This window comes from Octodon degus, unplaced genomic scaffold (assembly GCF_000260255.1).
Source record: "Octodon degus isolate 3935 unplaced genomic scaffold, OctDeg1.0 scaffold00054, whole genome shotgun sequence".
Taxonomy (NCBI): domain Eukaryota; kingdom Metazoa; phylum Chordata; class Mammalia; order Rodentia; family Octodontidae; genus Octodon; species Octodon degus.
Genome location: NW_004524630.1, coordinates 79216 through 82667, shown reverse-complemented (window position 1 = coordinate 82667; position 3452 = coordinate 79216). Strand labels below are relative to the sequence as shown.

Sequence of the window (3452 nt, the reverse complement as noted above, 5' to 3'; positions counted from 1 at the left end):
TTTTTTTTTTATGAGCAGAATATATTTATTGAGAGAAAGAAAGCTCCTGTCCCAAGAGAGGGACGGGGGGGGGGGCGTGAGCGGGTAATTCCCCCCACAATATGATATTTACACATAGAGGTTTGGTATATCTTCAAGTTTCTTCCACTTATATATGAAGGCGTCAAGTTTATTTTTCTTTATAGCTGAGTAATACTCCATTGTATATATATTAAAAAACCACATCTTTTTCATCCATTCCTCAAGTGACGGGCATTTTGGTTGTTTCCAAGATTTGATATCACAAATTGTGCTGCTATAAACATAGACACACGTATATCACTATGATATGTTGATTTCAGTTGTTTGGGGAAAATTCCTAGAAGGGGGATAGCTAGATTGAATTGGATTTCCAGTCCTAATTTTTTGAAGTCTCCACACTAATTTCTACAATGGATGTACCAGGTACACTCCCAAAGCAGTTAGAAGGGTTCCTTTTTTCCCCACAGCCTCTGCAATATTTGTTTTTGGTTGATTTCTTTATGATAGCCATTCTTGTGCTCGCTTTGGCAGCACATATACTAAAATTGGAATGATATAGAGAAGATTAGCATGGCCCCTGCGCAAGGATGACACGCAAACTCGTGAAGCATTCCATATGAAAAAAAAAATGATAGCCATTCTTTCTGGGGTGAGATGGTATCTCAGTGTGTTTTAATTCACATTTCATGAATGTTTAATGATGTGTAGCATTTTTTCATGTATTTATTTGCTTCTTGGATTTTGTCTGACAGTCTTGATGATTTGGTGTGTTCATCTCAGATGGCCATTTTTGCAGTGCGTCTTTAAATTTTGGAGGCCTAATGTGTTTTAGTTCTTTATAAACTCTAGTGAGCAGACCTTTGTCTGAGTGCTTCCTAGTTAAGATATTTTTCCAAATTTGTGGGTTGTCTTTTCACTCTTTTGGTAATTTCTTTTGATGTGCAAAAACTTCAATAAGAGGACATCCCTTCCAGAGGACATCCTAGTTGTTAATCCTTGCAAGTAATTATTGTGCAGTTTGATTTTTGTTCATGAACTGTTTGCCTACACCAATGTAGATTTCCACCTACATTCTCTTCCAGGTGATTTAGCATTTCTGTTTTAATGTTTAGATCTTTAATCCATTTTGATTTTAGTGCATGGTGATAGACCTGGGTCAAGTTTTAGTTTTCGGCATGTAGACGACCAATTTTTCCAGAACCATTTGTTAAAGAGACTATCTTTCCTCAAGTAAACATATTTCACACCTTTGTTGAAGATAAGATGGCTGAGTGTGTTTGTTGTTGCATCTGCATACTCTAATCTATTCCATTCATCCTCAGGTCTGTCTCTCTTTTTTTTTTTTTTTTTTTTTTTTCAGTAACTTGCCAATTTTATTACAGTAGCTTTGTAGCATAGGTTAAGGCAGGAATTGTAAGGCCTCTTGCCTTGCCTTTGTTGCCTAGGATTGCCTTTGCTATTACAGGTTTTTTTTCTGGTTCCAAATAAATTTTAGGAATGATTTCTGTGGGTCTGTGCGGTATGTTGGTGATATTTTGAGAGGGATTGCATTAAATGTGTATTACACTTTTGGGAGTATGGCCATTTTCACAGTGTTGGTTCTTCCTGTCCAAGATTGAGGAATATCTTTCCGTTTTCTGAATTATCTTCAATCTCTTTTTTTCAGAGTACTGTAATTTTCATTGTATAGATCTTTTACTTCCTTAGATTAATTCCTAAGCTTTTTTTTTGGGGGGGGGATACCAGTGTGCATGGTATTGTTTCTCTTGATTTGTCTCTCAGTGTGTTTGTTATCTGTGTAGAAGAATGTTACTGATACTTGGATATTGACTTTTTAACCTGTTAAGCTACTGAATTTCTTTATTAATTCTAGTAGCTTCTTCATGGAATTTTTTGGTTTTTCCGAGTAGTGTGTCATGTTATCTGTTAATAATGGCAGTTTAACTTCTTCACCTATTTTTATTTCTTTTATTTCTCTCTCGTCTAACAGCTGTAGTTAATGATTCCAGAACTATATTGAATAGGAGTGGTGATAAAGGACATTCTTGTCCTGTACCTGGTTTAAGAGTAAAAGCTTTGAGTTTTTCCCAATTTAGAATTATGTTGGCTATCATAGATGGCTTTTACCAGATTGAGGTAGAGGCCATCTGTGTAAATTTTCTGTAGAGTTTTGATCATAAATGAGTGTTGGATTTTGTCAAAAGTCTTTTTACATCAGCTAAAATGATCATGTGTGATAGGTTTCAGAGGCAACAGCAATGGCGACAGCGGTGCAGCAGAGATGCAGAAATGGGGGGAGAGAAAGCCTTCATTGACTCTAAACACCGGAGAGGACCATGGCCATGCCATGGGCAGATCCTCTGACCTGAGATAGGGAGCTTGAGACTTAATGGACTTTGGCCAGGAGCGGAGCTTGAGGGGTGAGTTTAGTGACGTATAAGGAGCTGATTGGAGGCTCCCTTGTGTGGGCGGGAAAGGTCAGAGGAAGTTGTACCCAGGGCTGGAGTGGGGAAGAAGGAGGAAGCAGTCATTGGGAGGATAGACTGTTGTTTTCAGGACTTCAGCCATATCAGACGACCACCCTAATAATTCAGCAATTCATACTAGGGCCATAACCTATTGATGTGGATTTTGTTTTTGGCTCTATTGATACAGTGTATCACATTTATAGATTTGTGTATGTTTGAACCCTCCTTGCATACCTGGGATGAATACTGCGTGGTCATGGTGTATAATCTTTTTTTTAAATTTTGTGTGTGTGTGTGTGGCCAGCTCAGCCCACCAGGGGGCGGGGCTGGCTGGCATGTGGTGCTGGGGGATTGAACCGCGGTCCCTGTGCTTTGCTAAGGCTGCTCCAAGTAGGTGCTCTAGACCACTGAGCCATCTCACCAGCCCATGGTGTATAATCTTGATGATTTGGTGTATTGTACTTGCTAGGATTTTATTGAGGATTTTTGCGTCTGTGTTAATGATGGAGACTGGCTTGTAAAGCAGTTTTTTGGTTTACTCTTTCTCTGATTTTGGTATTAGTATAATACTTGCCTCCAGGAATGATTTTGGGAGGATTGCTTCCATTTCGATTTCATTGAAGAGCTTGAGGAGTATTGGGATTATATCTTCTATAAATTTTTTTTTGTAGAATTAAGCTGTGAGTTCCTCAGGACCTGGGCTTTCCTTTTTCAATAAGATTTTATTACATTTTCAACTTCATTGGCTGATATTGGGTTATTCAGAGTTTTTATATCTTCTTGATTCAGTTTTGGTAATTTGTGCCTATGACTCTGTACATTTCTTCTGTGTCCTGGAATACGTAAGTGTAAAGATTTTCAAAGTAACTATTGATGATCTGTTGAATTTCCATATGATCTATAGTAATTTCATCTTTACATTCCTTATTGCTTGAATTTGAGTTTTTTCTTTCCTTTTTTTTT

At 37.8% G+C, this 3452-nt stretch overlaps 1 protein-coding gene and 1 non-coding gene across 3 annotated transcripts in view; both read left to right on the top strand.

The window, feature by feature from the left end:
* Positions 1-3452, top strand: part of LOC101566292 (zinc finger protein 709-like) — a 67239-nt gene that overhangs the window by 28692 nt on the left and 35095 nt on the right. The gene's annotated exons all lie outside the window — the stretch shown is intronic.
* LOC111817316 lies at positions 537-643 on the top strand. The gene has a single exon (XR_002821553.1). It is a non-coding gene; the product is annotated as a U6 spliceosomal RNA (small nuclear RNA).